The sequence below is a fragment of the Aegilops tauschii genome, chromosome 7 (assembly GCF_002575655.3).
Source record: "Aegilops tauschii subsp. strangulata cultivar AL8/78 chromosome 7, Aet v6.0, whole genome shotgun sequence".
In the NCBI taxonomy this organism is placed as follows: Eukaryota; Viridiplantae; Streptophyta; class Magnoliopsida; order Poales; family Poaceae; genus Aegilops; species Aegilops tauschii.
In genome coordinates, this window is record NC_053041.3 from 500,495,746 (window position 1) to 500,508,387 (window position 12,642).

Sequence of the window (12,642 nt, forward strand, 5' to 3'; positions counted from 1 at the left end):
GAGATCGTTGATCAATTGTGTGTCTAGAGGTGCCCCCTGCCCCCGTATATAAAGGAGCAAGGGGGGGGGGGGGGTTCGGCCGGCCAAGGGGAGAGGCGCGCCAGGAGGAGTCCTACTCCTACCGGGAGTAGGACTCCCCCCTTTTCCATGTTGGACTAGAAGAGAGAGGGGGAAGAGGTGGAGGGGAGGAAGGAAAGGGGGGCGCCACCCCCCTCTCCTTGTCCTATTCGGACTGGGGGGTTCCGGTAACCTCCCAGTACTCCGGAAAAATCCCGATTTCACCCGGAACACTTTCGATATCCAAACATAGGCTTCCAATATATCAATCTTTATGTCTCGACCATTTCAAGACTTCTCGTCATGTCCGTGATCACATACGGGACTCCGAACAACCTTCGGTACATCAAAACATATAAACTCATAATATAACTGTCATCGTAACGTTAAGCGTGCGGACCCTACGGGTTCGAGAACTACGTAGACATGACCGAGACACCTCTCCGGTCAATAACCAATAGCGGAACCTGGATGCTCATATTGGCTCCCACATATTCTACGAAGATCTTTATCGGTCAGACCGCATAACAACATACGTTGTTCCCTTTGTCATCGGTATGTTACTTGCCCGAGATTCGATCATCGGTATCTCGATACCTAGTTCAATCTCATTACCGGCAAGTCTCTTTACTCGTTCCGTAATACATCATCCCACAACTAACTCATTAGTTACAATGCTTGCAAGGCTTATAGTGATGTGTATTACTGAGTGGGCCCAGAGATACCTATTCGACAATCGGAGTGACAAATCCTAATCTCGAAATACGCCAACCCAACAAGTACCTTTGGAGACACCTGTAGAGCACCTTTATAATCACCCAGTTACGTTGTGACGTTTGGTAGCACACAAAGTGTTCCTCCGGTAAACGGGAGTTGCATAATCTCATAGTCATAGGAACATGTATAAGTTATGAAGAAAGCAATAGCAACATACTAAACGATCGAGTGCTAAGCTAACGGAATGGTTCAAGTCAATCACATCATTCTCCTGATGATGTGATCCCGTTAATCAAATGACAACTCATGTCTATGGCTAGGAAACATAACCATCTTTGATCAACGAGCTAGTCAAGTAGAGGCATACTAGTGACACTCTGTTTGTCTATGTATTCACACAAGTATTATGTTTCCGGTTAATACAATTCTAGCATGAATAATAAACATTTATCATGATATAAGGAAATAAATAATAACTTTATTATTGCCTCTAGGGCATATTTCCTTCAGGGGAGTCATAGCGTGGGGTGAATATTCTCGTGTGTGCTTGTTTGCTTTATCACTAAGTAATTTTTATTTGCTGTTCTTAGTTGTTTTCTATATTTAGTTATGGGTAGGAAACGGAAAATACCAAAAAAATTAGTTGTACCTACTGAACCAATGGTTGAAGAACCACTCAAAATCTATCACACTCCTGAAGCTTATTACTTGGATCATCTTCGATCCCTATGTGCTCGTGCTGAAACCCCAACTAGCTTAGTTGAGGGCAAATCCTTAGATGAGCATGCTTGTTATGTGCGACACCGTATATCTGAAAAGGGGAAACGTTTACTGGATCAAATTCATCGTTTGCAATGTTATGCTTGGAATTTATGTTATATATATGATGTTACTTGTTGTTCTGAAAACCCTAAAAAACACCTTCCCTACCAATGTGAGCTTATTGATAATGGAATCTTATCTTCGTATGCTAAAGGTGTTTATAGTTACTATGATATTCAACAAATTGAAGAATTTGTTGCTTTTAAGGGTGCTTATGAAATTGCTTCTTTGATTGAAACGTATGATGCTACTCTTTACAAGTCTGAAAAATTTGCCATACTTAAATATTGCTATGATAATTATGCTTCTAATGCCTATGTTGAACTATATACTGAGGATTACCCCGCTGTCCAAGAAGAGACTAATATTTTGCAGAAGTCTATGGAAGAAGAAGTTGATGAAACTGTGAGCTCATTGGATGAAAAAGATGAGGAGGAGAGCGAAGAACAAAAGAAGGAAGAGCGGATTGATCACCCGTGCCCACCTTCTAATGAGAGTAACTCTTCAACTCATACATTGTTTAATTCCCCTTCGTGCTTACCGAAGGATGATTGCTATGATGACTATTATGATCCCGCTGACTTGCCCATCTTCCCGATGGTCTTGTTCGACATTTTGTTCATCGGGTTCTTCTGTGTCTTCGGCACCATCCGGAGTGTTATCGTCTCCTGTGCCGGTGTTGTTGTCCCGGCTGCGACAGGATTTAGAGCGGCGCCGCTGACGCCGACGCTTTGGTTGTGTTTTAGGAGGGTCCTCCTTTGTGGGGTTTTCCTTGTCATCGCCACTATTATTTTTCGGCGTATCTACCATGTAGACGTCGTATGAGGAAGTGGCCGTCCATCATCCGGTGAACGGCGGGTTTTGGGCCTCCTCATCTCCGGCATCGTCGTCCATACCGTCGATGTCTTCAGAGTCATAGTCAAGCGCATCGGTTAAATCTTCGACAGTGGCTACGAAGTGGGTGGTGGTTGGGAAGCGAAATTCTCCTTCATCATCAGCCTCCAGTTCGAACCGAACATAATTCGGCTGTGAGTCCTCCGCCAAGGACAAGTTTTTTAAAGAGTTCAGGAGATCTCCCAAGGGGGAGTGCTAGAAGATGTCTGCGGCGCTGAACTCGAAAATCGACAAGCGATCAAGTTCGGCATCCGCGGACTCACGCGGTTTGGAACTTATACACGGAGAAGAGTCCGGAGCTCCGGTGACGCGAGTATTGTGCGAGGTTAAGTCCATGTGCGGCTCCAGCGCCGGGTAGTCTGTGGCCTCCGTGGTGGGGTCGAGCCTCCGATCCTGGGATGCCGTAGTGTGTTCTGGATCTAAAGCTAGAGGGATTACAGGAGCTATCTCCTGGATGCGGTCTGACGACAGATTTAGGTCATGTCCGCCAAGGTGACCAGGAGCGGTCGCCGCGGTCTCGAATCCGGCGAAGATCAAATCTCCATGGATGTCCACGACGTAATTCAAGCTCCCAAATCTGACTTGATGGCCAGGGGCGTAGCTATCGATCTGCTCCAGGTGGCCAAACGAGTTGGCCCGCAGTGCGAAGCCGCCGAACACGAAGATCTGTCCGGGAAGGAAGGTTTCTCCTTGGACAGCATCATTGTTAACGATTGAAGGGGCCATCGAACCTTTTGGGGATGGCACAGTGGAACTCTCAATGAAAGCACCAATGTCGGTGTCAAAACCGGCAGATCTCGGGTAGGGGGTCCCAAACTGTGCGTCTAAGGTCGATGCTAACAGGAGACCGGGGACACGATGTTTACCCAGGTTCGGGCCCTCTCTATGGAGGTAATACCCTACTTCCTGCTTGATTGATCTTGATGGATATGAGTATTACAAGAGTTGATCTACCACGAGATCATAATGGCTAAACCCTAGAAGTCTAGCCTGTATGACTATGGAAATGAGTATCTGTCCTTTCGGGACTAAGTCCTCCGGTTTATATAGACACCGGGAGGATCTAGGGTTACATCTGGTCGGTTACAAAGAAAGGAATCTACATATCTGGTCGCCAAGCTTGCCTTCCACGCCAAGGAGAGTCCCGTCCGGACACGGGTGCAACCTTCGGTCTTCATGTCTTCACAGCCCATTAGTCCGGCCCATGGCCATCAGGCCGGACGCCCGAGGACCCTGATACGTCTCCGTCGTATCTATAATTTTTGATTGTTCCATGCCAATGTTCTACAACTTTCATATACTTTTTGGCAGCTTTTTATACTATTTTTGGGACTAACATATTGATCCAGTGCCCAGTGCCAGTTCCTGTTTGTTGCAAGTTTTTGGTCTCGCAGAATATACATATCAAACGGAATCCAAACGGGATAAAAACGGATGGAGCTTATTTTTGGAATATTTGGAAAATCTGGGAGAAAGATCAATGCGAAACGGTGTCCGAGGTGGCCACGAGGCAGGGGGCGCGCCCCTGACCCTCGTGGGCCACCCGTCAGGTGGTTGATGCCCTTCTTCAGCCGCAAGAAAGCTAATTTTTGGTAAAAAAAATCACAGCGAAGACTTCAGTCCAATCGGAGTTACGGATCTCCATATATATATGAAACGGTGAAAGGGCAGTAGAGGAGAACGCATAAACAGAGAGAGACAGAGAGACCGATCCAATCTCGGAGGGGCTCTCGCCCCTCCCATGCCATGGAGGCCAAGGACCAGAGGGGAAACCCTTCTCCCATCTAGGGAGGAGGGCAAGGAAGAAGAGGAAGAAGGGGGCCCCTCTCCCCCTCTCCTCCGGTGGCGCCGGAACGCTGCCGTGGCCACCATCATCATCACCGCGATCTTCACCAACACCTCCGCCATCTTCACCAACATCTCCATCACCTTCTCCCCTCTATCTACAGCGGTCCACTCTCCCGCAACCCGCTGTACCCTCTACTTGAACATGGTGCTTTATGCTTCATATTATTATCCAATGATGTGTTGCCATCCTATGATGTCTGAGTAGATTTTCGTTGTCCTATCGGTGGTTGATGAATTGCTATGATTGATTTAATTTGCTTGTGGTTATGTTGCTGTCCTTTGGTGCCCATCATATGAGTGCGCGCGTGGATCACACCATAGGGTTAGTTGTATGTTGATAGGACTATGTATTGGAGGGAAAGAGTGACAGAAGCTTCAACCTAGCATAGAAATTGATGCATACGGGATTGAAGGGGGACCAATATATCATAATGCTATGGTTGTGTTTTACCTTAATGAACGTTAGTATTTGCGGATGCTTGCTAATAGTTCCAATCATAAGTGCATAGAATTCCAAGTCAGGGATGACATGCAAGCAGTGGCCTCTCCCACATAATACTTGCTATCAGTCTAGTAAAGTAATCAATTGCTTAAGGGACAATTTCGCAACTCCCACCACCACTTTTCCACACTCGCTATATTTACTTTATTGCTTCTTTATTTACAACAGCCCCTAGCTTTTATTTACGTGCTCTTTATATTCTTGCAAACCTATCCAAAAATACCTACAAAGTAGTTCTAGTTTTATACTTGTTCTAGGTAAAGCGAACTTCAAGCGTGCGTAGAGTTGTATCGGTGGTCGATAGAACTTTAGGGAATATTTGTTCTACCGTTAGCTCCTCGTTGGGTTCGACACTCTTACTTATCGAAAATTGTTGCGATCCCCTATACTTGTGGGTTATAAAGACCTTTTTCTGGCGTCGTTGCCGGGGAGTCATAGCGTGGGGTGAATATTCTCGTGTGTGCTTGTTTGCTTTATCACTAAGTAATTTTTATTTGCTGTTCTTAGTTGTTTTCTATATTTAGTTATGGGTAGGAAATGGAAAATACCAAAAAAATTAGTTGTACCTACTGAACCAATGGTTGAAGAACCACTCAAAATCTATCACACTCCTGTAGCTTATTACTTGGATCATCTTCGATCTCTATGTGCTCGTGCTGAAACCCCAACTAGCTTAGTTGAGAGCAATTCCTTAGATGAGCATGCTTGTTGTGTGCGACACCGTATGTCTAAAAAGGGGAAACGTTTACTGGATCAAATTCATCGTTTGCAATGTTATGCTTGGAATTTATGTTATATATATGATGTTACTTGTTGTTCTGAAAACCCTAAAAAACACCTTCCCTACCAATGTGAGCTTATTGATAATGGAATCTTATCTTCGTATGCTAAAGGTGTTTATAGTTACTATGATATTCAACAAATTGAAGAATTTGTTGCTTTTAAGGGTGCTTATGAAATTGCTTCTTTGATTGAAACGTATGATGCTACTCTTTACAAGTCTGAAAATTTTGCCATACTTAAATATTGCTATGATAATTATGCTTCTAATGCCTATGTTGAACCATATATTGAGGATTACCCCGCTGTCCAAGAAGAGACTAATATTTTGCAGGAGTCTATGGAAGAAGAAGTTGATGAAACTGTGAGCTCATTGGATGAAAAAGATGAGGAGGAGAGCGAAGAACAAAAGGAGGAAGAGCGGATTGATCACCCGTGCCCACCTTCTAATGGGAGTAACTCTTCAACTCATACATTGTTTAATTCCCCTTCGTGCTTACAAAAGGATGATTGCTATGATGACTATTATGATCCCGTTGATTCTCTTGAAATATCCCTTTTTGATGATGCTTGTTGCCAAGACGCCAATATGAATTATGCTTATGGAGATGAACTTGCTATAGTTCCTTATGTTAAACATGAAATTGTTGCTATTGCACCCACGCATAATAGTCCTATTATCTTTTTGAATTCTCCCGACTACACTATATCGGAGAAGTTTGCACTTATTAAGGATTATATTGATGGGTTGCCTTATACCGTTGCACATGATGATTTTGATGAATATAATATGCATGTGCTTGCTGCTCCTACTTGCAATTATTATGAGAGAGGAACTATATCTCCACCTCTCTATGTTTCCAACACGATAAAATTGCAAGAAGCTGTTTACACTATGCATTGGCCTTTACTTTGTGTGCATGAATTGTTCTTTTATGACATGCCAATGCATAGGAAGAGAGTTAGACTTCATCATTACATGATATATGTTGCTTTGTGCTCACTACTAAATTACAAATCATTGTTAATTAAAATTTGCTTTGATATACCTTGGGATCCGGGTGGATTCACTACTTGAGCACTTTATGCCTAGCTTAATGGCTTTAAAGAAAGCGCTGCCAGGGAGACAACCCGGAAGTTTTAGAGAGTCATTTATTTCTGTTGATTGCTTTCATATAGTTTAAAAACAACAAAAATAAAGAGGGGAACCTAAAACTTTTTCAAAAAGAAAAGCGAAAGTGAGAAAGATAAGCATTGCTGAAGTGGGAGCTAGCCTTGAACTATGTTCATGCTCACGGAAACTTTGGGAATCTTGATTACAGAAACTTTTCAACAAAAATAATTATCTCCTTGTACAATTCCATTGTATTTTAAAAATAATGTGCTAAGGTTTGCCTTTAGGATGTTTACAATGCTTGTTGGTTTGTACGGTGCAGGACAGAAACTTTGTCTGTGGTGCGTGATTTTTCATTTTTTACTGGAACATCAAATGGTTCTGATTCTTTTTGCACTGTCTTTCTATACAAATTGTTTATGTTTCCTAATTTTGGAAGAATTTTGCAAGTATCATAAGTATGGTGAATGTTCAGATTATTACAGACTGTTCTGTTTTAGACAGATTCTGTTTTTGATGCATAGTTTGCTTGTTTTGATGAAACTATCAATTTATATCAGTGGATTAAGCCATGAAAAAGTTATATTACAGTAGATACAATGCAAAAACAAAATATGAATTGGTTTGCAACAGTACTTAGAGTAGTGATTTACTTTATTATACTAACGGATCTTACCGAGTTTTCTGTTGAAGTTTTGTGTGGATGAAGTGTTCGATGATCGAGAAGGTTTCGATGTGAGAAGAAGGAAGAGAGGCAAGAGCTCAAGCTTGGGGATTCCCGAGGCACCCCAAGTAAATATTCAAGGAGACTCAGGTGTCTAAGCTTGGGGATGCCCCGGAAGGCATCCCCTCTTCAACAAATATCGATATGTTTTCGGATTCGTTTCATTGATGTGATATGTGCAAATCTTGGAGCGTCTTTTGCATTTAGTTTTCACTTTTCTTTTATGCACCATTCTGGTATGAGGTAGTCCTTGGTTGATTTATAGAATGCTCATTGTACTTCACTTATATTCTTTGAGTATGTCTTTATAGAATGCTTCATGTGCTTCACTTATATCATTTGAAGTTTGGATTGCCTGCTTCTCTTCACTTAGACAACCGCCATTTGTAGAATGCTCTTTTGCTCCACTTATATTTGTTAGAGCGTGGGCATATATTTTGTAGAAATAATTAAACTCTCTTGCTTCACTTATATCTATTTAGAGAGATGACAGGAACTGGTCATTCACATGGTTAGTCATAAAATCCTACATAAAACTTGTAGATCACTGAATATGATATGTTTGATTCCTTGCAATAGTTTTGCGATATAAAGGTAGTGATATTAGAGTCGTGCTAGTTGGGTAATTGTGAAATTGAGAAATACTTGTGTTGAGGTTTGCAAGTCCCATAGCATGCACGTATGGTGAACCGTTATGTAACGAAGTCGGAGCATGAGGTGTTCTTTCATTGCTTTCCTTATGAGTGGCGGTCGGGGACGAGCGATGGTCTTTTCCTACCAATCTATCCCCCTAGGGGCATGTGCAGTAGTACTTTGCTTCAAGGGCTAATATACTTTTGCAATAAGTATATGAGTTCTTTATGACTAATGTGAGTCCATGGATTATACGCACTCTCACCCTTCCATCATTGCTAGCCTCTTCGGTACCGTGCATTGCCCTTTCTCACCTCGAGAGTTGTTGCAAACTTCGCCGGTGCATCCAACCCCCGTGATATGATACGCTCTGTCACACATAAGCCTCATTATAGCTTCCTCAAAATAGCCACCATACCTCCTATCATGGCATTTCCATAGCCATTCCGAGATATATTGCCATGCAACTTCCATCATCATCATATACATGACTTGAGCATTTATTGTCATATTGCTTTGCATGATCGTAAGATAGCTAGCATGATGTTTCCATGGCTTGTCCGTTTTTTGATGTCATTGCTATGCTAGATCGTTGCACATCCCGGTACACCGCCGGAGGCATTCATATAGAGTCATATCTTTGTTCTATTATCAAGTTGTAATATTGAGTTGTAAGTAAATAAAAGTGTGATGATCATCATTATTAGAGCATTGCCCCATCAAAAAAAAGAGAGGCCAAAGAAGCCTCAATAAAAAAAGGGGGGCCAAAGAAGCCCGTAAAAAAAGAGAAAAAGGGGCAATGTTACTATCCTTTTACCACACTTGTGCTTCAAAGTAGCACCATGTTCTTCATATAGAGGGTCTCTTGAGTTATAACTTTCATATACTAGTGGGAATTTTCATTATAGAACTTGGCTTGTATATTCCAACGATGGGCTTCCTCAAATGCCCTAGGTCTTCATGAGCAAGCAAGTTGGATGCACACCCACTTAGTTTCAGTTTGAGCTTTCATATACTTATAGCTCCAGTGCATCCATTGCATGGCAATCCCTACTCCCCACATTGACATCAATTGATGGGCATCTCCATAGCCCGTTGATTAGCCGCGTCAATGTGAGACTTTCTCTCTTTTTGTCTTCTTCACATAACCTCCATCATATTATACTATTCCACCTATAGTGCTATGTCCATGGCTTGCGCTCATGTATTGCGTGAGGGTTGAAAAATCTGAAGCGCGTTAAAAAGTATGAACCAATTGCTCGGCTTGTCATCGGGGTTGTGCATGATTTGAATGCTTTGTGTGGTGAAGATGGAGCATAGCCATACTATATGATTTTGTAGGGATGAGCTTTCTTTGGCTATGTTATTTCGATAAGACATAATTGCTTGGTTGGTATGCTTGAAGTATTATTGTTTTTATGTCAAATGATAGACTATTGCTTTGAATCACTCGTGTCTTAATATTCATGCCATGATTAGATTACATGATAAAGATTATGCTAGGTAGCATTCTACATCAAAAATTATCTTTTTTATCATTTACCTACTCGAGGACGAGCAGGAATTAAGCTTGGGGATGCTGATACGTCTCCGTCGTATCTCTAATTTTTTATTGTTCCATGCCAATATTCTACAACTTTCATATACTTTTTGGCAACTTTTTATACTATTTTTGGGACTAACATATTGATCCAGTGCCCAGTGCCAGTTCCTGTTTGTTGCATGTTTTTGGTTTCGCAGAATATCCATATCAAACGGAATCCAAACGGGATAAAAACGGACGGAGCTTATTTTTGGAATATTTGGAAAATCTGGGAGAAAGATCAACGCGAAACGGTGTCCGAGGTGGCCACGAGGCAGGGGGCGCGCCCCTGACCCTCGTGGGCCACCCGTAAGGCGGTTGATGCCCTTCTTCGGCCGCAAGAAAGCTAATTTTTGGTAAAAAAAATCACGGCGAAGATTTCAGTCCACTCGGAGTTACGGATCTCCATATATATATATATATATATATATATATATATATATATATATATATATATATATATATATACACACGAAACGGTGAAAGGGCAGCAGAGGAGAACGCAGAAACAGAGAGAGACAGAGAGACCGATCCAATCTCGGAGGGGCTCTCGCCCCTCCCATGCCATGGAGGCCAAGGACCAGAGGGGAAACCCTTCTCCCATCTAGGGAGGATGTCAAGGAAGAATAGGAAGAAGGGGGCCCCTCTCCCCCTCTCCTCCGGTGGCGGCGGAACGCTGCGGTGGCCACCATCATCATCACCGCGATCTTCACCAACACCTTCGCCATCTTCACCAACATCTCCATCACCTTCCCCCCTCTATCTACAGCGGTCCACTCTCCCGCAACCCGCTGTACCCTCTACTTGAACATGGTGCTTTATGCTTCATATTATTATCCAATGATGTGTTGCCATCCTATGATGTCTGAGTTGATTTTCGTTGTCCTATCGGTGGTTGATGAATTGCTATGATTGATTTAATTTGCTTGTGGTTATGTTGCTGTCCTTTGGTGCCCATCATATGAGCGCGCGTGTGGATCACACCATAGGGTTAGTTGTATGTTGATAGGACTATGTATTGGAGGGCAAGAGTGACAGAAGCTTCAACCCAGCATAGAAATTGATGCATACGGGATTGAAGGGGGACCAATATATCTTAATGCTATGGTTGGGTTTTACCTTAATGAACGTTAGTAGTTGCGGATGCTTGCTAATAGTTCCAATCATAAGTGCATAGAATTCCAAGCCAGGGATGACATGCAAGGAGTGGCCTCTCCCACATAATACTTGCTATCGGTCTAGTAAAGTAGTCAATTGCTTAAGGGACAATTTCGCAACTCCCACCACCACTTTTCCACACTCGCTATATTTACTTTATTGCTTCTTTACTTACAATAGCCCCTAGCTTTTATTTACGTGCTCTTTATATTCTTGCAAACCTATCCAAAAATACCTACAAAGTACTTCTAGTTTTATACTTGTTCTAGGTAAAGCGAACGTCAAGCGTGCGTAGAGTTGTATCGGTGGTCGATAGAACTTTAGGGAATATTTGTTCTACCTTTAGCTCCTCGTTGGGTTCGACACTCTTGCTTATCGAAAACTGTTGCGATCCCCTATACTTGTGGGTTATCAGACCCCTTAGTCCAGGACTCCCTCACACCACTCTCCAAAAGGTAATAGATGGTGTGTTGATGATGAACTCCTTGCTCTTGTGCTTCAAATGATAGTCTCCCCAACACTCAACTCTCTCTCATGGATTTGGATTTGGTGGAAAGATGATTTGAGTGGAAAGCAACTTGGGGAAGGCTAGAGATCAAGATTTATGTGGTTGGATTGGAATATCTTGGTCTCAACACATGAGTAGGTGGTTCTCTCTCAGACAATGTATGCTGTAAGTGTAGGCACGTTCTGATGGCTCTCTCCACGAATGAAGAGTGGGTGGAGGGGTATATATAGCCTCCACACAAAATCTAACCGTTACACACAATTCACCAAGCTCGGTGGGACCGAATCATGAAACTCGGTCAGACCGATTTAGTTCAAAATGTGAACGCTAGGCTTTTCGATGGGACCGACATGTCAACTCGGTGGAACCAATTTCATTAGGGTTAGGGCATAACGTAATCTCGGTGAGACCGATCACATAAACTCGGTAGGACCGATTTCTGTAATAGGCAAACAGAGAGTTGGTCGGGAAAACTCGATGGGACCAATTCGCTCATTTCGGTTGGACCGAAACGTTACGAAAGGGAAACAGAGGGTTTGCATTGAGAACTCGGTGGGACCGATCGTGCATCTCGGTTGGACCGAAATGTTACGAAGGGAAACAGAGAGTTCGCAATCCCATCTCGGTGAGACCGAGATCCCTATCGGTGAGACCGAAATGACTAGGGTTTCTGGCAGTGGCTATGTCAAGTGAACTCGGTGGCGCCGGATAGATAGTTTCGGTGGGGCCAAGTTTGACTTTAGGTTTGGGACATATGTGGATATGAGAAAGTGGTTGAGGGCTTTCGAGCATATCACTAAGAATTTTGAGCAAGCAAGCCATTAAGCAACACCTCATCCCCTTTTAATACTATTGGCTTTTCCTATGGACTCAATGTGATCTTGGATCACTAAAAATGAAAATGTAGAGTCCTGAGCTTGAGCCAATATGTGTCCTTAGCATTTTGAGGGGTCCACATTCCTAATTCATGCCATGCCAATCATTGAACTTTCTGAAATGATCATCTTGAAAGAGCATTAGTTCAATGAGCTATATGCCATTAGTAATTACCAAAACCACCCAGGGATAGTTGCACTTTCAATGGCAGAGGAGGAAGCCAGGTACTAGGCGGCCTGTGAAGCCCGTGATGCCGCCTGGAAAAAGGAGGCGGCGGAGCTTTGGGGGCGGGCGCATCGTCGTGCGGAGGAGGTGTACGAAGATGAGTACTTCGCGAGGAAGGTCAAAGGCGCTGGGCGCCTCATCGCTGTGTGGAGGTGGGCTGATAAGCTCCAGCGTGCCACCAACGAGGACCTCCAGTGGGCGC